This window comes from Oryctolagus cuniculus, chromosome 5, assembly GCF_964237555.1.
Source record: "Oryctolagus cuniculus chromosome 5, mOryCun1.1, whole genome shotgun sequence".
In the NCBI taxonomy this organism is placed as follows: domain Eukaryota; kingdom Metazoa; phylum Chordata; class Mammalia; order Lagomorpha; family Leporidae; genus Oryctolagus; species Oryctolagus cuniculus.
The window spans coordinates 149,478,837-149,502,303 of NC_091436.1; the positions used below are offsets into that span (position 1 = coordinate 149,478,837).

General features: G+C 42.1%; 1 long non-coding RNA gene across 13 annotated transcripts in view; it reads left to right on the top strand.

Moving 5' to 3' along the window:
* The window catches only part of LOC103349704 (uncharacterized), a 451,983-nt gene extending 430,831 nt beyond the window's left edge, over nt 1-21,152 (top strand). For 10 of the 13 annotated variants that reach the window (XR_011388772.1, XR_011388773.1, XR_011388768.1 and 7 more), the window contains one exon: nt 15,942-21,152. This is a non-coding gene — a long non-coding RNA (uncharacterized lncRNA). Of the gene's footprint in view, nt 1-11,586; nt 11,628-13,573; nt 15,755-15,941 lie in introns of those variants that run through there. The other 3 variants (XR_011388766.1, XR_011388767.1, XR_011388765.1) reach the window with 3 other exon arrangements.
* The last annotated feature ends 2,315 nt before the right edge of the window (nt 21,153-23,467 follow it).

The window sequence follows — 23,467 nt, forward strand, 5'->3', positions numbered from 1 at the left end:
TTTCCTCTCTACTCATCACCCCCCGTAAGTATGCTTCATGTTGCCGGATTGCTCATTTCCAAAGATGAGCCTTTACTCCCTGCCTTTCCATGACTTTCAGTGTAAAGACCAAAGTCATTCACGTAGTCCACTAGAACTAGCCTCACAGCACTGATCAGTCTATCTCTCATCCCTCTTCCCCCATCTGTCTCAGCTATGCCTGTTCACTTTCTGCTGCTTACATGAACCCTGCTCTGCCGGACCACAGGGCCTAGTGTATGGTGTTCACTAAACTGAGTGCTCGCCCCTGTCCCACCTACTGGTATCCATTGGATCTCAATTCAGATGCCACTTCTTCAGGATAACTTCCCTGATCCCGTAATCTACTTTAGATAACTGTATTATAGCTTCCCATATGTTATCCTCCTTCAGAGGATGATCTCCGTTTTTAATATAGTTGTCTGTTGGGGGGTGATCCCCAACAACACCTTCAGCCTTGATGGTTTTCTTGAGGAGTTCACAGCACCCAAAAAAGCTTTTGTGCTCATGTTTACCACTGAATACCATTGAAGAATGCAGATTACAATCAACAGAAGGAAGGTGGATGTGGCAGACTTGAGGAGGAACCAAGCCTGTGCTCCCAGCTGTCCTCTCCCAGTGGCATTGCATGAACAATGCTTAGTTTTCCTGGCTACAATGTGCGACAACATATGTGAAGGGTTACCAGCCAAGGAAGCCTACCCAACCTGAGCTTTATGTTCAGGGTTTCTATTGAAAGTCCACCAGGTAGCCATTGAGGACTTTAGCTACCCAGTCCCAAGGTCCCCAGAGGTCAGACTGACACAGCGTGGGACATGAAAAAACAGGCAGTCACTACAAATCACATTGTTTAACTGTCAGATGTGAACTGAGCCCTCAAGTGTACAAAGATAATTTTATTTCAGCCAAGGGCTCAGAGATTATCTCCCAAAAACCCAACTAAAACCAATCCTGGAGACCTTGGGTTATGCTGTGTTTAGGCAATTACAGGCCTGCTGAATTAACACGTTACCATACAAGTGTCAATGGTACCATTATTTGGTTAATATCTCTGTCCTACAGATTACATGGCAGCAAAGTCTCTAACTGTTCAACCTAATACATGGGGACTTCAAAAGTTTGTAGAAAAGGAATTAAAAGTCAAATTTATTTTGGAGCAAAGAATTTTTGAAATCTACATGTAGTATATTTTTTGTGAACTTTTTGAAGACCCCTCTGTGCTTGGGTTTCACATTTTTTACACCAAAAGAAGCATATGTTTTAATTCAATTTTCCATGAACTTTTTAAGTACCCTCATAAACTCAGTCTTAGGATGATAATGAACACAACTGTAAATATTTGTTGAAAGAACATATAAAATCTGCTTTTATGCTGTTTCTTTCCAGTTCATACTGTGTTCTATGTCTTTCTGCCCTACTGCTTTCTTGTACCTTTTAATTTTTCATTATGAAGTCTCAGCGTGTATTTTGTACCTGAAATATTGTGCTAATGAAGAATATATAGTAAGGATCAAAATACTTATTAAATCTCTCTAACTCCCAATTATATTCTTATACCTACAACTTTTACACTATATTTTGAATTTTAAAATAGCAGATGTTTTTCACAATTATATGTGAAATACATACAGTTGGATATCAAGTTATATGATATATATTTATAGCACTGTAGTTATTTTTAAGAGGATGAGGTTTTGACCCAGCATCTGACTTAAGAAATCCAGTAATCATGTCAAATTTAATTTGAAGCCACTGGCTATCCAAGAGAATACTTGAAAGTTCATGGAAAAAAATAATACAATTAAAAGACAAGCTTATTTTAGTGTAAAAGCATTTTTGAAATCCATGTAGAGTTCATAATCACATTTTCAATACACATTTTGAAGATCTATTTATTGAATTTTATCTTGTGTGTATCTGAAATACAGGAAAAAAGTTCCCTAGATTGAGCGTGTATAGCCCCATTTTTCCATGCAAGATTAAGCAGCAAAAAATGTGCTCCTGGTGATCTTTAGCTTCTTAACTGTCAAGGTCCTTATGACTTACACGTACTTTGATCCACCCACCACACCCACGTTCTCTGCTTGGCCAAGAGTTAAAAGGTGTCAGGCTCATTTCAGCAATTAATTTGAATACATCTCCATTAAAAATTCCTCTGTTGTGGTAGTATTGGATAATATCCCAAAGTATAAAATAAATATCCACGAGTCTACACTTACATGAAAATATTTGAATAAACAAATAAATGGGAGAAAAGAGATGATTATCCTATGCAGAAGAATTTCAAGTAATTTATATGTTTGCCCATAAGTAGGTAGAACATAACTCTCTGCTCTGTAAGGTGGGGTACAAATAGTAACTTCCTTCCAGGGGATACAGTGTGGAGAAATAGATGAGGGCAAGAACACTTTTACTGTGGAGAAATGCAGCACACACTGCCACAACCGGAAGATTAAGGTTCACAGTAACAGCGCAAGGCATGCTGATGGTCTGTACCCTTAATATGTGTATGATGTGATAAACACAACACTTTACCTCTGCGATTTTCCTCCCCCAAACCCAGAGCCCTAGTCAGACCCCAAGGAAAGCCTCAAGACAAACTCAAACTGGACAACATTATACAAAATACTTGAATGCTATTGCTCAAAATAATAAAAATAAAAGAAGAAAAAGGCAAGTCTGAGAAACAGCCTAAGGGTGTATGACAAATAAATGTAATATGGCAGCCCACATGGAATCTTGGCACAAGAAAGAATATCAGGTTAAAAACTCAACAATTTTGAAAAAACTATGGGCTTTAGTTAATAATACTATATAGATTATTCACTAATGTGACAATAACAGAGGAAACTAAGGATTCTCTAGTATATTAGCAGTTTTTCTGTGTATCTAAAACTACTCTAACATTTTTTAAATATTAAAAGTTTTTGTTATGGATAGAGTGTTTCAGTTTAATCTCATTCTTAATCAAATTTGCTTATCATTAGTTCCCATTGTTTTTGGTTAAAAATGACCTCAAGTTGATTGGAGTTAGTTGGTTTTTTTTTTAATGCAATTGTTGTAAGGTTGATTTTTCTACAACAGACACTGAAACCATTACATCATCATTTAATTTTTGAAAAATATCTTCTGTGATTATGAATTTCTTAAGATTATGTAAGAAAGTAGAAATGTTGTAAGATATTATGAGTCATAGAGTATATCCAGTTTAGAAGTAACAGGACAGAATCATTAGGTTCACTAAATAAATTGGCATAAAATTAAAACCAGTATTTTTGAGGACATATGTCCAGACAGTGTGTCTGTAAGACAGACTTTACAAACTTAGCTTGATTCATTTTTGTTTTTCTGAGGATATGATTCTTTTTCTGTAATTACCGTTCTGTTTCCCCTGACAGGCTATCAAGTATTGGCTGCCTTAAGCTCTTGTGAATTGAGTTATTCCCAGTAATGCTCTGTGTTCTGAAGGCATTGTTTGAGTGGCTGTCCACTCTGATCTGGTTATTTGGAGCTTTACATAAAGCAGGTGGTTCATCTCATTGCCATTTCTCTGTATCCGGACTCCACCATCTTTTCTTCAATGGCTCATCGTGCTGAGTCCCTCACACATGTGGGGTCCTACATGTCCAGTTTATCTGGCCCCTCCCAGTCTTTCCTCTTAGGCACCCTAAGTTGTTTACAGACTTTATCAAGGCCCTTGTTGTGTGACTCCGAAGTTATATTTTTACTCAAATTAATTCCCTAAAGGCATTGCAGCAGCTAATTTTATTCATTGACCCTGCAACTCTGATTGCAATCAGAGGTGACGTTAACTCTGAGCAGGCGCCAGGCTAATGCCCATAGCCAGAGAGCAAGCAGCCCTTGATCTGTGACCCTGTGATCCCAGTGCTGCCCAGCAGCATTATTTCTAATGACCCGCATGCCTGGAGTTTCACTCTGTTGTCTGCCCAGACCTCTTTGCTGGTCTTTCTTGATTTAGAGGATGCTTTGAGCTTGCTCTGCAGTATGACTATAATCTCAAGAACACAAGCTTTATAGCCAAACAGAACAAGGTATGAATCGTGCTTCAGTTGCTTGTTAACAAATCTATCCTCTGAAAGTACCTTAATCTCTGTGGATCTCAATTTCTTCGTCTGTAAAATGAAAATATTAATGTGGGGTACCTCAAAATGTTTAGAAAAATGGAATTAAAAATAAGATTATTTTGATATAAAGAACTTGAAATCCATGCATAGTTTTTCTCATAATACTCATTTCCTATGAAGGTCCCTGGGTGAAGACCCCCTCGTTACATACCTGCAGAATTGGAATAAAATTAGATAGGGGTGGACATTTGGCCTAGTGGTTAAGGCACCCCTTGGGATGCCCACATGCCCTATCGAAGTGCCTGGATCCAAGTCCTGGCTCTGCTCCAGATTCTAGTTTCCTGCCAGCGCAGATCCAGGGAGGCATCACGTAAAGTCTCAAGGAGTTGACCCTTACCACACACGTGGGAGACTCAGATTCAGCTCCTGGCTCCTGGTTTTGGCCTTGTCTGAAGCCCAGCCATTACAGGCATTTAGGGAAGTAAATCAGCAGATGGGAGCTCCCTTTGTCTCAGAGAGAGAGAGAGAGAGAGAGAGAGAGAGAGAAGTTAGTTTCTGAAGTCCCTCGAGTAAGCTGAATTCTGTTTCATGGTCACTTAACTCTCATCATTATCATTGCTGATAGGTTTGTCAGCCTCCCCATTTTATCTCACCAATTCCCACTGGCTCTCTGCTGCTCCCAGTCATGGCTCAGCTTCACAGGTTGACTTATATGTTCACATGGTTTTCTAGTCGCTGTTTGAGTGACATGAGTGAACTTGTCAACTTTTGTGTCCCACTTTAATTTTCTTTAAGACTTCAGTCTATAGGATGCTATTTGAATATGGTTCACTGGGTAGACATGGGTCATTAGAAATGTGCTATTTATTTCTTACTTTTTGCAGTCTGTTTTTTTCCACAATGACCTAAAGAGGCTTGGGCAGACCCAAGATAGGGCTCTGCCTTTGATCTGGGTTCAGGGTGTTGGGCTCAGGTGGTAGAAGGGAGAGAGAAGGAAGACATGCAAGGCAGAATATGGATCCTGAGGCAAGACTGATGGAGCCCCACTGCCTACATTTGCAGCCTGTCTCCCCACTTGTTGGTTAAGTGACCTTGGTCAAGATACTTCACTTTTCTGTGGCTATAGTTTCTTTATCTGTAAAATGGAGATTAAAAAAAAAAATAGTGCCTAACTCAGTAAATGCGGAGTGCTCACAATGGTGCCTATCGTGTAATAAGTCATAACGGAGTGTCTGGTATTATTAAAAACATTCTTTCCCCTAAGGTTTCATAGCATTTGCTACACCAGATAATCTGCTTAGTGGTAGGCAAGGCTTGTTACAGCCTCAGTAACTTGAGGGTAGTAACATTGTTTTGGTCTTTTTTAGTGAACTCACACAAATAAGATTTCTCCTTTCAAAAATGCTATACTTAGGTCTATATAGCAGGACATTTGAATGATTATTTAAAATTTTTCTTTAAGATATCCATTTAAGTGTCCTCAGTAATAATAAATCTTTGCCTTTTAAATGTGAAATACCGAAAGTTAGAACCAGCTCTGCAAGGTTAAGATAAATGATCTATGTTGATGTTCAAAAGGTCTTCAGAATGGGCCGGCGCCGTGGCTCACTAGGCTAATCCTCCGCCTTGTGGCGCCGGCACAACGGGTTCTAGTCCCGGTTGGGGCGCCGGATTCTGTCCTGGTTGCCCCTCTTCCAGGCCGTGGCCAGGGAGTGCAGTGGAGGATGGCTTAGGTGCTTGGGCCCTGCACCCCATGGGAGACCAGGAAAAGCACCTGGCTCCTGGCTCCTGCCATCGGATCAGCGTGGTGCGCCGGCAGCAGCGCGCTGGCCACGGCGGCCATTGGAGGGTGAACCAAGGGCAAAGGAAGACCTTTCTCTGTCTCTCTCTCTCTCACTGTCCACTCTGCCTGTCCAAAAAAAAAAAAAAAAAAAAAAAAAAGGTCTTCAGAATGTTCATGGGAAATGTGTATAATGAAGAAAAGACCATGCATATATTGCAAAAATGTTTTATACCAAAGTCAACTTTTCATTCCATTTTTTCCATAAATATTTTGAAACACTCATATATTTACATAAATTCATGTACTTGTGTAAATTTAATAACTTTATAACCCTAATAAAACATGTACACATAAAATGTGTGTGTGTTGGGAGAGGGAATATCAAAATCTAGTGTTTAAGATAAACAGAATTCTTTTCATGAACAAAAAGCTGATCAATGAGTCACAATTCACTTTTTTTAAAACATCTCACAGAGTCTCATGTTCAAGAATCTGTTTTTTTTTTTTTTAAAGTGATAATGCCTTTTTTTTTAGTTTTTGATGTCGGGATTAATTCTGTATAAAGCAGGCATTGAGGCAAATGGTAGCAAAAATTCACATATCTTGTCTTTCTGGTTTTAGCACTCTTTTATTCCCCCTCCATGTCTTTACATTCCTACAGACCCCATAATACCATAGTACAGGGTGAGCTGCAGAAAGGGTATTGAATGCACAGGACCAGTAAGGCCAACCCAACCAACAGTATTGGGCTTGTGTCTGCCTACTCCACAGTTTGAGTAAGCTTCACTGATTTAATAGACAATGATATATCTCTAAGCATTTGACATTCCTAATCATGGCTATTTTAAAATTTTATTTAAGTGCTACAAGCTCTAAGTATTTTATATATACAGATTCAAAAACAGTGATACTTACCACCTCACCCTCCCTCCTGCTCACGCTCCAACCGTCTTCCTCCTCCCTCTCCTATTCCCACTCTTAATTTTTACAAAGATCTATTTTCAGTTTACTTAATCATCATAAGATTACCCTACTCCAAGTAAAGGGTTCAAAAAATAGTATGAAGAAAAAAACACTGTTCCTCAACAGAAGACAAGGGCTGTAAACAGTCATCAAATCTCAAAATGTCCTTTTCATTCCAATATATTGCATTTATCCAGAACACACCTCTGGGTAATCATTTTAATTATTTTTAAGGGTATTCTGCAAGTCTGCCTTGCTGTTTGAATGGCGATGTGGTCATTTATGCTAATTACATATTAAGAGTCTGTTGATACCAGTCAGCTAGTATGTATTGTTCATCTCTAGTGCCTTTAGTTACTTACTGTGTAACAGTTCACAACCGAGGTATATTTTGCAGATATCGAAAAGCATCTGCCTGTCTGCATATCACTGCCTGCATCTGGGCCACACAGACAATTGTGTGGCTGTGCCCTCTTTTTCAAGCTTGCTCGGAGTGCTGCCTGACCACTGCTCCTTGAGCCCAAGTGTGAGTCGGGGAATCCATTGCCTGACAGAGGCAGTGAGGTTGCAGTAAGACTTCAAGAATGAGAGCAAGTACGAGGCAGTGTCACTCTGCATCTCTAGGATTCTAGAGAGTCTAATTTACAGGTCAAAACAAGAAGATCTTAAAAGCCAGAACTTTACATTGCTTTTCTGACATGCCAACAGTGTGTGCTCGTCTAGACTCTCAGAGACCTCCTTGTTTCAGAGGGCCCCACACCACGCCCAGATGCTGAGAAAACAAAGCCTACTTTTCCTATTTTGATTTTTAGTTCTTTTGACCTGAGAGAACATTAAATGGTCTCATACCATACATAGGGAGAATAACAGCTATTCTTCTCTGTCATATTCTTGTTAGGACGGTTGGATATTAGAATCGCATCATGGAGTTAATCTTACTCTAATACAAGATCCTAAGATGCACTGGCATTGCCTTGTTAGGCCCGCACGGATCATCCCTTCCCCCTCTCTCGGAGTGGGAATAGTAGTCCTTTGTGGAACCTGCTGAGTGACATCAAGCGACTCTGTTGTCATGGCTCTCGATAAAAAATATGAAGGAAACTAGATCTTTTCAACCTAAAGGTTCCCTATGTACGGTTAATTAAAGTCGTTTTCAGAAGACATTTGAATTATAGGGAAGTGATGATATCACATTATGACTTTTATTCCTTACCCCATGGATCTCAGTAATTGGTTCACCTATTTGAAATGGTTATTTTATTAGAGAGTAAAATCCGTGGACCCCCAGTCAGAATTACCTGATTTACCTATTGGGCATAGTCTTTTTTTTTTTTTTTAAGATTTATTTATTTGAAAGAATTACACAGAGAAAGGAGAGGCAGAGAGAGAGAGAGAGAGGTCACTGGTTCACTCCCCAATTGGCCTCAAAGGCCAGAGCTGAGCCAATCTGAAGCCAGGAACCAGAAGCTTCTTCTGAGTCTCCCATGCAGATTCAGGGACCCAAAGACTTGGGCCATCTTCTACTGCTTTCCCAGATCATAACAGAGAGCTGGATAGGAAGTGGAACAGCCAGGACTCAAACCAGTGCCCATATGGGATGCCAGCACTGCAGGTGGTGCCTTCACCTACTACGCCACATTGCCAGCCCCTGGCGTAGTCTTTTAAAAACAGCTCTAGACCTAGGAATATTTTGGTGAGTTAAGGTGGCATTTGCTGACTTATTTTGAGACACAGTTGAATGTAAAATGTGTCTAATTTCAATGAAGGTCCATAGGAAACTTTGGCCAGTGGTTAATATCTTACAAATTTTGTCCTGTTAAAGAATAGATTTTTTTTAACAGTCTAATTAAAAATTCAGAGAAACAGAAAATTGTCTGATAGGTATGTGGCTCTGGGTGCCTCTGTCAAGATTCTCCCTTTGCAGCTGAGGAGCTCAGGCTTGGAAAAAGACAAACAAAGTTCATGGCCAAGTGGATAGCAGAACGGAGCATTTGACTTCCAGCTCAGTGTGCTTCCTACCAGGCCAGGCTATTTTAGGTAATCAGAGTTATTTCATTCTATGCATTGCTGCTATAAAGGAAAAACAGAAGATGTATTCACTGCTTTTTAATGGTATGATGTAACTAGGCAGTTAAAATGCAGATGAGCTGGAATTTTGTACCTTGCAAAATAAAGCTGTCTGTTTAACTGTTGGTTTGACACACCTACCTACCCAGGGTGCACCTGACACATCCAGGACCAGAGTTCATGCTCAGACCCCACCCCCAGTTCCAGTTGCATAATCTAGTTGGGGTACCCTCCCTCTTCCTTATAAAAAGAGGTGGAAGGTGAGAGAGAGAACACTCTTTCTGTCATGGACTGGACTAGAACAGACCTCACCAGCTCTCACTTAGAGGTACCATTCTTTGGTTTTTTGTCTGTCTCGTTTAGGGGCAACTCTTTGACCCCCCTCTTGCTGAGTATTTCGCTATAAGAGGTGGCCCATACTCACATATGACTGTGTGTTTATTCCATCACCATGAAATAAACTTCCTGTTTGCACATGATACTAGACTCCTATGCAAGAGGCAAGAACCTGGATTGGAAATTAACATATTCCTTGCCCACATTGCTTACAGCTTGTGCCTTCCCATGGACAAGACGTGAGCATTTATAAATGCATCTATGAGTCCTTCACAGATAGTTTCTTATGTCCTACCCTTTAAAAATGTTTGAATACCCTAGAATTTGTTCACACGTGGTAACCAGAAGTAACAGCAAAACAAAAACAATCAAATAAATCCACAAAGGTATTAAAGAGAGTAGCAATGTGAGTTAGGTGGAACATGTATAGACAAAGGCACAAGGTCCCCAGTACGATGTGCCCACAGGGAAAGCAATGGCAGGTTAGGCTGTACTCCCCGAAATGTGCTCTGTTAGAATGGGGGGAGTGATGTTTTCACTATCTGTGGTCGCATCATGAGACCTTGTTTTCTATTTTGTGTGACACAACGTTCAAAGCACTACTAATGAGCTGGACTGCATTCTTAGGCTGGGAAATGGGGTGTTGAATAGACTTAAAGTCACAGAATAAAGCTAATGAACCTGCAAATACTTTGCATAGAGAAAGACAATCCGGGCAATGATAAATGCCTTCTACTATCCAATGGTCCATCATGTGGCAAACATGAGACTTGACCTCACAAACTTCTACATTGCAAACCAATAAACAGAAGGTAGAGTGAGGCTCCCACTGCCGTGGCATCAGACCTTCTGGCTCAGGACTTTTCAGTACTCAGGCTGCTGCACTGGGAGGATGGAATGGCTTGTCTCTCTCCCACAGCACTGCAATTTCTCTCACTGGAGGTGTTCCCTCCAAGCCTGGGTGAGTACGTGGAGGAGATATTTTAAAGGGCAGCGTTCACAGTTTAGATTTGCTGTTGGACCAGATGACCTTTAAGGTGCTTTCCAGCACCTGGGGTTTCTTGATTCTGTTTCCATTATGCATCTATGCTGGGTGTGTGTCACATTGTTTGAAGCAAACACTGAGAGTGCACAGGAGCGCAGTTTGGAATGTTGATGGCGCTCACATCTATTTTGTGTTTCAATTTCTGGAAGCGGTCTTTGTCTTTGAGGCAGTTTGGTCCCTGACCTTCTGTAACATTTGGAGTCCAGCCACACTGTCTTTGTTTACTGTAAAGAGCATGGAAAAACCGACTTCCTGACAGTTCTCTGCAAAGCCTAAGGTCAAACCACTCACAGGTGAACAAACACAGTCCTTCCACCTTAAACTTGCCACTTGGCCTCTGTAAAATGGACCAGGGTAGTAATGCCTGGTGACAGAAAGAGGGGAAATCAGTCCTCTGCCAGCAGCCAGCAATTAGTCATTTTGTCAGTCTGCTTTGTGCAGGGCTAATCTTAATGCAGCAACCATTTTGGTGAGGGTAGAAAACATGGCATGCAATTTCAAGTCCTCTAGCAACCTGCTAAACAGGCCAATATGTTCTTTTTTTCTCTATACCATCATCTCATTATTAATATTTGCTAGGATTGCAAGGATAAAGCATAAAGCATGACATCCTTACTCACCTAAAGGATTTAAGAGTCACAGTCATTGAATATTCTAATCATGCAAGCTATTTCCTTTATGGCAAGACCTCAACACAGCTTAGATGAGCCGGCTTGCTTTCAAGAGGCCATATCCATTTTTGCTAACCTCTACCGGTTTTTACTATCACCAAATGCAGTAGCTCCCTGTTATCAAAGGAAGGGAAGTATCCTCCTGGGTAAATGTCTGGTAAGCTCTTTCGGGGCCTGGCCAACACCTCATCCCTTGTATCCCCCTCCACATTGTCTTAGATGAGCAACTCCACATAACCATTTGTGTGAGCATTTTTGCATTAAACAGTGACCTTGCCTACACCTTTTCCCATTCACTCAAAAGGAGATCCACGGTTGCTTAGTATTTCAAGATTAATTAGGATAGTTGATCTAAACTGATAGAAATAAAAATATTCCCAACATAAATTCTTCTTTAGCACCCCTTTGTTTTTGCTCTCTAAGTAGGCGCTGACTCTTAAAATACCCAAGTTATCTAACATTGCTCTTGAACTCTACTTGAAGATGATATACTAGCCTTTTACTACAATATATCTGGGTATTAAAAGCTCAATTCGTTACTGCTGATGAGAAAGATTATTAACACTTTTTTTTCCCCCAGCTATAATATGAGGCAATAACACCCCTTTTTACTTTCAGAGCCAGAGGCAGTATGTCATATTAACTGTCCAAGAAATGAGGTATGTTCGTTAATTTAGTATTCTGGTTAGCTAAGATTGTGTGAGGAGGCTGATAAACTTTGGTGGTTTCTTACTTTGCTATTAAAAAAAAAATACTGGTAAAGTACATTAGCACACTTATTTTATTGCCTTGGTAAGTGCAGTGTTTCAATTAGGGGACAGACTAGGATGGGATGGATCTGCTGGCAGTGGGTAAGGATTGAGGTGGCTGCAGCAGTGGCACTAGCACAGCCCCAGTAAAGGGTGGCCGGAAGAGCAACACTGGTGCTATCAGGTAGGGGAAAGCAAGTGTGTCAGAAAACTAGGCCAAAGATAGAGAGAACACAGTCCACTGCTGTGTGCACCCGCCATGATGGAACCAGCCTACTTGAATCACCTGGATATCCTGTGATATGCTAAGTTCATTTTACTATTTCCTGACATATATCATCTTTTCAGATTTCTTTATGTGTACCTCCATTACTTCCATGCATTCTTTCATTATTTTTAAAAGTGTATCAATCTCGCCAGCGCTGCGGCTCACTAGGCTAATCCTCCGCCTTGCGGAGCCGGCACACCGGGTTCTAGTCCTGGTCGGGACGCCGTATTCTGTCCTGGTTGCCCCTCTTCCAGGCCAGCTCTCTGCTGTGGCCAGGGAGTGCAGTGGAGGATGGCCCAAGTGCTTGGGTCCTGCACCCCATGGGAGACCAGGATAAGCACCTGGCTCCTGCCATCGGATCAGCGCGGTGCGCCGGCCACAGTGAGCAAGCCGTGGCCGCCATTGGAGGGTGAACCAACGGCAAAGGAAGACCTTTCTCTCTGTCTCTCTCTCTCACTGTCCACTCTGCCTGTCAAAAAAAAAAAAAAAAAAAAAAGTGTATCAATCATTTTGCTAGCTATTAGGAAAGCAGATTAATGATACAACTCCTAAGCTCAAGGAACTATTTTTTTTCTTATTTATTCAGTCTTTAAAAACCATGCAGTCAGCTGTGCCATCATCATTCTATCTATTTTCTGGGAATCCCTCAATAATGTCAATTCTTTCTTCATAAAGCCTCCAGAAATCATCTCAAGTTTTCTCTGCCAATTCCAGACTCCAGACACTATTCCCTTATAGTGAAGCTATTTATTTATTTATTTATTTGACAGGCAGAGTTAGACAGTGAGAGAGAGAGAGAGAGACAGAGAGAAAGGACTTTCTTCCATTGGTTCACCCCCCAAATGGCCACTATGTGTGCTGCAACCATCAGAAGCCAGGAGCCAGGTGCCTCCTCCTGGTCTCCCATGCGGGTGCAGGGCCCAAGTACTTGGGCCATCCTCCACTGCCTTCCCAGGCCACAGCAGAGAGCTGGACTGGAAGAGGAGCAACCGGGACAGAGTCTGATGCCCCGACCAGGACTAGAACCCAGGGTGCCGGCACTGCAGGCGGAGGATTAGCCAAGTGAGCCGCGGTGCCAGCCGAGGCTATTTTAAGAGCCTGTTTGTTACCCTCCTGGTACCCACTCTGAGTCATGGTCACCAGGCTCATTATCCTACAGTTTGGTGGATGTTCCCTTGGCTAGGGAAGAGGATACGTGGCCTAGCTTTATAATGTGGCTCTCCTCAATTAGTCCCACTTCTTCTGTAATAACCTCTGAACCACATAGATCTCTCCACACACCTTCAGGCATATGTATGTATTCTCACCCATCTGGTTTCTCTCTCACTGTTTTTCTTCAACTCCAGGGTAACATAGAATGTTGGTTAAAGGCACGTGATCTTGGGCAAAGTTATGTCTTACCACCTGTGTGATTTTGGACAACTTCTTTAATCTATCTTTTGTGCTTATTTCTATACGATTGAAAAGAACGTATTAAAAATACTTTGCTCATAAAATTTTTAAGTGAATCACTATATCTAATATATATATCTAAATATATATATGTATATAAATCAAATATATAAAGGCCCTAGCATAAAATTGCTCATTTTTAGCCATTGCCATTGCTATTGTTGTTAATACCCAAAGCCCACCCCCAAATTGGCCCCACATCTCATAGCTCACTGCAAATCCCAGTTGCCTCTTGGAGCTTTCCCAGACATCTAGGTAGACGTATTGCTCCCTTCTCTGCCCTTCAATGGCAGTGTTTATCCAATCTACACTTAGCAGGTAGATTTAGGCCTATTTATTAGTTTTATGGGAAACAGAACTTGAAGTGATGGCTAGCAGCAGATGATAAAGAGTTAGTGCCATTGGAAAAACTAGCAGACACTCTTTAGAGTATACATTCTCCCAGGGCATAGATAGTTCTTGGTGAGTCTTTGTTTTTCTTAGAGTGCTCTGTGCCTGGTTAGTAACAAAAATAAGCCAACAATGTCTTTTTGCTGATTGGATGAAGGGTGTATTTAGAGGATCCTGAATAGATCAGTCTGTTTAGATAAGACAAAGCCCAACCAGAGAGGAGTGTCTTCGGCAGCAGCTTACAAGCATGAAGAAGTAAGGCAGCATCCTCAGTTTTGGGCAAACGGTTGTCCTGACAATCATGAACATGGTGGTTGAAGAGAGTCAGCACAGTGGTGGGCTGCTGACAGGACTAAGACAACATAAGGGGGCCGGAGCGAAGGCCCTCGATTGTGATAGTATGAGTGTCTGAGCCTGGTCTCCAGACATGAACAGAGAAGGAATCTTCACTTCAAGGGTAGGATGTAAAGAAAGCGTCCGAAGACTTGAAAGATGATCAGAGGGTGGAGGGGAAAGATGAGCCAGTGACTGCTAGGTTTCTTCCTTGCTTAGTTTGGGAATATTCAAACTGGGAGAAGGTTGTCTTTGAAAGGACAATGACGTGTGCAGTTTCTAGACTTTGAGTTCCAGGATGGCAGAGACCAGACCTGTCTTGCTCACGGTGGGACCCACAATGTCTGGGAGCAGGTCCTGAGACACTCAAGTACAAGCTGAGTGAATTCATGGCCACTCACCTGACTATGTGCACAGTCAAGTAGGACTCGCTGTAGAGTTATCATCACCTGTTGACAGTAGTCTCTAGTTAGCTTATGTGGTCAGTTTTTCCACAAAGGCATGCCTCCCACATCTTGCAAAAGATGTTGCAAATAGGCAACTTATTTAATTCCAGGATGGGTGGCAATCTGAGGCTGCCTGTCTCCTGCATACCTTAATGTAAGTAGTAAAACATACCTGGCAACCCAGAACCGCAGCAGAAAGGTACCTGGGCAGAGAGCTCTCCCTTGCTGAGGAGTAGCAATATCCACGTGGCTTCAGGCCTCTAGCTGCAGCCATGAGCAGTGATAGAAAAATATCACCCCTGTTTGCCAGCACGAGATGCCAAGCCACAAATAAGAGACATGTCAATTCAATGAAGCAGAAGCACTCACTGGATTTGAGTGATGACTTGCAAGAGAACTTTACTGCTGTGTGTTTGTATACCTTTAAATACAGAATTGCTTTAAAAAAAAAATGATGGAAACCATCTCTTCTCTTCCCCCTACAAAGGGACAAGGTTTTCCCACTTGGGTGAATAATGTTGCCTGTGCTGCTCGCCGAAGACAGGGAGCGGTCCTGGCAAGCATCTTATTAGTCTAAAAATAAATTATTCAGAATGCAGGTTCAGATACAGATTGCAGGGGGAGATAATAGAATTGGTTTTCCAAGCCTGATCATGCTACGAAGCCATGGTGTGTGCTTTTCAGGAATCCACTTAAGTGGAATCAGCTTTGACTAACACAAACTAGGAATAATATTGCTGCCATCCAGCTAGTATCTGCGGTACAGCATGCTCGCAGTGGCTTCAAGTATCCCTGGTCTCCCTAGTCTAGATAAGTGTGCGTGTGTAAAAGTCTGCGCGCACTCCCAAGCATTTCTTCTCATTGTTCTTTTAAGGAAATTTCATCCTGGCAGGGAGAGAGGGGCAGGACTCACTGGAGGCTTGTCTGCCTCCTACCCCCCCTGCCTCGCGCAAGAGTTGACCACATCAGCAGCCGACTCCGGTTCGTCATGTGGCTTCTCATGTGATGCTGGCTCTGCGGCACTTGCCAGCGTCAGCCTTTGTGCCTCGGCACTCATGGACAGACAGTGGCTCGGGGACAGGAGAGATTTTGGAGGGGGCGGGGAGGCCAATAAACCGAGAAACGTCAGAAATAAAAAGTCGCACGAAGTACTCTGATCTCTGTATTCTTTTTGTTTTTGAAATTTGATTTTAACCCTTGTTTTTTTTTTATGGTTTGTGTCTGTTTTTTCCACCCCCGCAGGCGCAGAGCTGCGCTGTTTTGTGTTTTTTTTTTTTTTTTCTTTTTCTTTTTTCTTTTTTTTTAATTCTGAAGCCAGACCGTCTTTCTTCACAGCTCCAGGGCTGCATCGCCGTGGGCACGCCAAGCTTTCCTGGGTTACCTGAGCTGCTTCTGCCGTCTCCTGCCCGGGCTTCGCCAAGCTGCGCCCCAGCCCGGACCGTGTGCATCTACGGCATTGCGTGCAAGGAGGACCTGCTGGCCAGGCTCCGGCCAGGGTCTCCTCGCAGCTGGATGAGGGGACCTGAGGACAGGGTGAAGCTGCAGAAGACCCAGGGTGGGACGGCTAGAGAGGACGCAAAGGACCGGGGAAGGGAGAGTTAGGAATACTACACATCCAGTGCCCACCGACACGCCGCAGGGCTGCCGCGCGCACCCAGCTCGGCCGCTCCGGGGGACCGGTCTGGGGGAACAACCCAGGCTGGGATACGGTGGCATTTTACCCGAGAATGGAGCTGAAGATGGATAAACCAGGTATCTGATGTGTCTGTCTGACAAGGCAGAGTTGGAGAAATGCAGAGTGAGGGCGCGCGTGAAAAGGAAGAGAGGCCGAGTGCTGGGCGATTTTCTGCCACTTCGCTGCGTGTTCTCATCCTAGGGAGGATGGCATAATTTATACCCCGGTACATGGATGGAGGAACTGTAAATTGCAGTCTGGACGTCCCCGGGGCTGTCAAGGAAGAAACTGATGGGCTAGGTGGCTGCACCAGTGTCCCCAGAGGAAATAGCAACCTTGCAACATGGATTTAAATGCCTGTGCATGCGTGTAGAGACATGGAGGAAAAAAGATTTCTGACCATTTTACACAGGAAGTCTGTCGCGTTGCTGGATCGGACTTGATTGCAGCTTGTGTGTTCAGCTCCAGTTCAACACCCACTTCCTGACTAGCCAGAAAGCATGGCCAAAGCAGCTGCACGCAGAATTTTCTCCTTCATGTGAAAGCAAGCCCGTCAGTTTTAACTCCTTGAAGTTCCGAGTGCTCTGTGCGTCGCTAGCCCTGATTGCAGGGTTTTGTTTTCTTCTTCTTCTAGAAATCCCTGTAAACACAGCTGTATTCAGTATGGTGAAAAATTCTATCCTGTAAATAGAAATCTGATCAATTTAATCAAAATAAATGTATCCCAGATGACTTTGAGACCAGCTGGCTACCACAGGCTTCAGATGCTAACTGCTCGGTGGAGATGAATACAGTGATCTATTTACATGTTTTAGAACGCCAGGAGCAGCCTATGATTTTTTAAAAATCCTCTTCTAAGGAGGAGAGGTGGTCCTGGTGCCTCACAGCTAATGGTTAGGTACAGGCGCGCATGCTATTATGATGCAACTTGGGAGTCCGCTGTGTTGCATTTTGAGGGGGGCGTGCGGTGAGCATAGGATGGTCGTGGTCACTGTGGAGCAAGCTGGCAGCTGACTTGCTGCTGTGGCGAGGCGAGCACCTCTGCTGAGGCGGGGCGGGAGCACTTGAGGCTTGCTGGAGATTTCAGAGGGGTGAGCTCGGTGCTGCAGCGCCAGTGCCAGTGTGGAGGAATCGGCTCAAATCCCAGGGTGAGGCACTTTCCCAGTTGTCATGGGGAGCCCTCCTGGGCCGCCTGTCTGGCCCTTGCACTGTTTGTTACCCATTCTACAAAGGCAGCTCTGTGTGCTGGATTATGTTTGGCCAGCTGTTGATGCATTCCTGAGGGTGGGGCCGCCTGAGGATCTTGTTACTGTACTTCCAAACTGTAGAGCTGTGTGTGCGTGTGCAGGGAGAGAAGGCAGGGAACGGAGAGGCAGCAAGGGAAAGAATCTGAGCATATTTACCCCTTTCTCCAGACAGTCCTCGTACCAGTCCAGAAAGGCTGAAGCTACAGTGAAAAGAAGGCAAGAGGAGAGAGTAAGAGATGGGGGTGTGGTGGTGGTGAGGGGAAAGAGAATGACTGCAAGCCCCTAAGAGAAAAAACAGAACTTCAAAGCTGCAGAGACAAGCAGAATGTCAGCAGCTTGTAATTAGCGGTTCTTGGTTGCATCAGTGACTGCATCGCTCCAAGAATAACTGCGCTGTGTGCCACAAAGCGAGGAAGATAGTCATAACCAAGATAGCCAACCCGGGTCAAACAAGGGCAGACAGATTAAGGAATTTTCTGTGTTTGTAAATCTCCTACTGATGGATTCCATGTATTTAAGAGTTGCTGAATTCTGCATAATTGCAGACCGAGTTACTAATTTGTCCAGAATGGAGTGGTGGGGGTGGGGGGACAGGTTCATTAAATGAAACTGTGAACACTTAAATGCAGACTAGTCCTGCAAGCTGTGTCAGTGCAATGCATTTCTCCCAAACAGCCAAAAACTGCACTGCCAGTCTCCTGCCTCTGCATCCACACCTCATTTTCATTTGCTCTTATACATTTCAACAGAAAGAAGTAGATTTCATAAAATCGGTGAAATCCCAAAGATCCCGTGTTAGAATTTAGAAATGGCCATGGCGTCCTGATGTTTGTTGTTAGTCCTGGTCTAAACCTTGTAGGAGCTTCCCTTGTCTTGAAGCCTCCCAGCAGGTAATCTGCGGGAACTCAGGGTACCGCAGATGTGGAGATCTCAAGGCCATGTTCATCCTCCCCACCCCACACCTCCCTTGCCTCTGGTGCTGGGGCTTCCAGAACCTCCACAGAGACGGTGGGAGGAGCTGATTGGTTGGGAGACTTAGACTGTTTACTGTTGTTTGTTTCCAGTGCCCCTCCACGGCATTCATTTTGTGTTTGTGTTTGTGTTCATGCTGCACAATTACTCCTGACCTGCTTCGTCTCTCTGCCCAAAGAGAAGTCAGTTTTAGTTCAGCTCTGTGTGTTTGGCTTCCTTGGTGAGATGCGCACATGTGTTGGGTTTACCCGGGTATGCGCCTTCCTTTTTTAAAATATGGATCAGGGAAAACTGTAGGCAGGGAAAGCTGTGTGTATTAAGTCCATCGCTTTTTGAATCACATGTAATATAATTTAAATATACTCACTTTGAGTTGCCAAAACTGACATTGTCTGAGCCCGTTTAATTTACATCTTCGATTTAGTCAAGAAGCGGAACCTGCCACATCAGAATAGCGTATTCTGAGCACCCAACAGGGTGGAAGACATTATTTTGTTTGTGTTAGTTCAAACAGCTGGTCATTAATGCAGTCCCCATTTCGGGAGTGAAGTGCCGCTGGACATGAATGGCTGCTTGATTAATGCTGCCTCTCCGAGGGTCCTTCACCCAGCAGTCATGCTCGCAGCAGAATAATGTAGCATGATGTGATTGCACTCTAACAGGATAGTATGTCATTGTGTCACCAAGCAATTGAGGTTATTATGGGGCAGGGCAGACAGACGGGACAGTGGGGTTACTAGACCGTAGCATTTTTAGAAATACAGGCCTGACCTACTTAGAGTTATTCTCTCTGGCTGGCAGCTGCATGGTACATAAAGTCCCCTGATAGGCTGAGACTGTTGCTAGGGGGAATTAGCATGAATTTTTCCACACACAGACTCAGTGACTGAATGATAAAAGCCAACTGGAATTAAAGAGATTTGGTTTAGAATTATACAGATTGATCTGCCTCGTTTTTCTTTCTCTGCTGCAGAGAAAGAGTGCAAAACACAGATTTTGTTTCCATTTGTTCTTTGACCTTCTTGCCCCTCCCCTCTGTACACCTCTCCAAGGTCACGAGGGGAGGAGAACAGGACAGTTATGAAATTTTGCTTAATCTCTTAAGGTTGGGGTCATTGAAACGATGTTGCAAATTGTAAGATATTTCAGCCTGAAGTCTGCAGGCAGTGAGCTCACTGAAGCTGTTTCGAAGCTGGGCATGCATCTTTCATGCACTGTATATTTAAACTCTTTCCCTTTTGGGCTTGAACAAAACATTTATATAAATTCTTTTCTATCCAAACAGATTGAAGCTTGCAATATCTGGCTTGTTTAAAAGAAGATCGTCAGGATTCCAGATTTAGACAGAAAAAAATATATAGCATTTTTTTATTACAAAATATTTTTTTTCAGTGCTATTTTAGGTTTGGCTCTCTTTTCAAAAACCAGGCTGAGGTTTATGTTCGTGGATGAAATTTGACTGCTCCTTCCCTACCCCCCTTTGCTTCACAATGTATGGGAAGCCGTGGGGTTTTCTCTAGAAGAAAATGTGTCTGTAGAATTCGTCCAGCAATGGTTTTTCCTTGATGCTGTCATAATGCACAACATGGAAAGAACTCACACCATCTATTATTATAAGCTGAGCCATTTTTTCCCTCCTTTTCTGTCTCCCCAAGTGTCTGTAGTTTTTAATAAATCTTTTCTATGAAAGGATTGTTAATGGATCTTTTTAAGATCACCTGAAAATCTACCAGGAGAAAAATTAAAGCAATGTATATTCAAGAATACTTTGATTTTTCTTGTTCTTAATTATATGCTATCTGTGCTTAAACTGCAGTTTCTTTCTGTTGTCTTTTACTGCTGAAGATATTTATTTTCCTGCCTTTTTGATTTGAAGTTAATTTTTTATAAGAACACTCTGTGCTATTGCAAGTAAACAAGAAGCTTGGCTACATAGGAGAGAGACAATGTGATTGCTGTATACTTCTAGCATGGGATTTCCTGGGCACATGGGAAAGGCAAGAGAAAATTTAGGTGTGGGTTTTACTTTGCATTTAGGTTTTAAAAAATATTCAGAAATACTTAGATACGTATGTTTTCAAACAGTGGTTTCTTCTTACAACAGGACTGCAGTCAAAACAAAACAAAACAAAATCCTATAATGCTGTCAGAGCTAAGCAATCCATCAGTCACCTTCTTTTTTTTAATCCAGTAGTATTTTCATTTTAGCATGTAAATATAGCTTATCATGCTAAAATAGAATATATTTCCTGATGTTGTAAATGATAGAACATACCCTCATTGGGGGAGCCTCCACAAGCCCATTGATTTATAAAGATTTCCAACCTCACACTTTGTTAATTAAATAAAATATCAATTTGTATTTGTGGAATAAAAGATTACCTTGGCCTGCTGCTCCTTCTAAAACAAAGCAATTTTGACTTCTGCACTACTTACTTCATTCAGGTCACTGTACAATCATTTAAATATTTGAAAGCAAATGTATACAAAAACGTCACTTTGAAATCACTTAAGTGAAGGAAAATTTTAGCATAATTTTATTAACATTCTTTAATGGACAGATGCATAATTTCCATGTAAATTGCAGCCTGTATCCAGTTTCTCAAATTGAATGTTTATTGTTTGATTAAAAATAAATTGATCACATTGAAATTGATCACATAAGTCCTATTTTGTTGTTTAGGTTATTAAGAATTTTTCCTTATTTTGGCTTTCATCCATGACCAGAGAGAGATAAGTATTTAGTGGATCAAAAACAAAAATAATTTTTAAAATATTGTTTATGCTGACTTAGCTATAGTTAAGCTTAACTCCAAGGTATTCACTTAGACAATAAATGTTCATGGTATTTATTTCCTCCACTGCCATTGATTAAAAAAAAACAAGGGAATGATCCCACTTGCTTACTGTATCATAATCATCATCATTTGTTTATTAGGTAAGTACAAGTGTTTACTTTCTGCTCACACATGCAACTGGCTTTTCCACTTACAAGATTTAACACAGACTAATGAACTTTTGGGAGTGTTCCTGGGTAGAGGTACATGAAGCTCAGTTAGATTTTGGATGCAGTAGTTTCCATTACTGTGGTATCCAGTACTGAATATTACCCAGCCCTGATAATGTGGGGGAGGAACTGGTAACCTTCCTGCTTGATGTTTGGAGGTGATCAGCTCTCCTGATCTCACATGCAGGCTCCAGCTCTTCTAAACCATCTCGACACGTTCGTGATATTGAAGACCCCACACTGGTGAGGTCGAGAAAGCACGTTTTAACCCAGAGCTCTTCAACATCAGTCTTTAAATAGTTAATAGCATGTCAACCACCTGTGTAACTTGCCCGACCCTCTCTCTGATATTTTCCAGTCTTCCTTCCCACCCCTCTCCTCCCTGATTGGCACAGTTTTGGCATACTATTCTGTTAGTTGATTTGCATGTGAGTCTCCAAGCCCTTTTTCATCTGTGTGCCACCTGCATAGACATAGCTTCACACATACTAGTTGATTAACAAATAAACAAAAGTGAATTAATGAGCATTCAGGAGACAAATTTTGGAGATGAATAATGAAGTCTTCTGTTTGTAGGCTTATTAGTGGTCTGGGGCAGGGATTGGCAAAGTTTTCTATAAAGAGTCAAGTAGGAAATACATTAGGCTTTGCAGGACATGTAAATCTCTGCTGTAGCTACTCTGGTTGGTATAACTAGAAAACAGTCAGTTACAACTGCTGATTGAGCAAGTGAGACTGTGTCTAAACAAAACTTGCTTTACAGGGCCAAGCATTTGGAGCAGTGGTTAAACTGCCTCTCAGGACACCCACATCTCATATTGGAGTGCCTCGATTCAAATCCAAGCTCTGTTTCCCATTCCAGCTTCGGGCTAATGTGCACCCTGGGAGGCAGAAGGTGATGGCAGAAGTGGTTGGATCCCTGCCACGCATGTGGGAAACCTGTATTGAGTTCCAGGCTCTTGGCTTTGGCCTGGGCCAGCCTTGGCTATTGTGGTCATTTGGGGAGTCAGCCAGCAGATGGGAGCTCTGTCTGTCTCTTTCCTTTTCAAATGAAATGAAAATAAATAAAGCTTGTTTTATAGAAACAAGGCAATAGGCTAGATCTGGTCTGTGGGCTTTAGACCCCCAAGTATAGGAGAATACTTGAAAAAAGTTTATGGAGATGGAATTATAAGATAAATTTTTTTTGCATCAAAATAAGCTTTAAAATCCACATAAAAGTGGTTTTCAAAAGGTTCATGAATAACAAATATTGTGAGAAAACTAAGCATAGATTTCCATTTTATTTGCACCAAAATAAACTTACCTTCAATTTCTGTTTTTTCCACAAACATTTGGAAATGTCAATGTTGTTATTCCCTTTGATAATTTGAGGGTGTGGCTTACACATGGTAAGTATATTGAAGACACCTGGTACCTATATTAGAGCTCAGTGTCTTAAAACGGGGAGGATTGAAAACAATTTAACAATAAGCAGAACAAGGGGCAGATACATGTTATTTGTGATGAGAACATGTTGCTAATTGAGCAAACTTTATTCACTTGGTAATGACACAGATGCAACAGTATATTTTAAAGCTCAAAGATGAAAGAAAAGATTATTATTTTTCCTTAAAACATAATGTTGTTAAATTGTTTGTCCTGTAAAAAAGCAAAATGGAACAGTTTTACCTCTCAGAATTTTCATCCTGGGTCTGATTGCAAGGAGGAAGCCTGCTGTCCTTGCTTAAAGAACTGTGCAAAATTCAAAATGGGCCAAGTGGTCAATCTGGAATCACAGCTGTTGTGTTAGATTAGCATTTACCTGTTCTTCTTCAAAAAGTTTTATTAGTTTTTATTTATTTGGAAGAGTGACAGAGAGAGAGGAGAGAGAGAGAGAGAGAAAGAGAAAAATAGGAATCTTTTCATTCACTGGCTCATTCCCCAGATGCTAGCTAGCTATAGCCAGGACTGGGGCAGG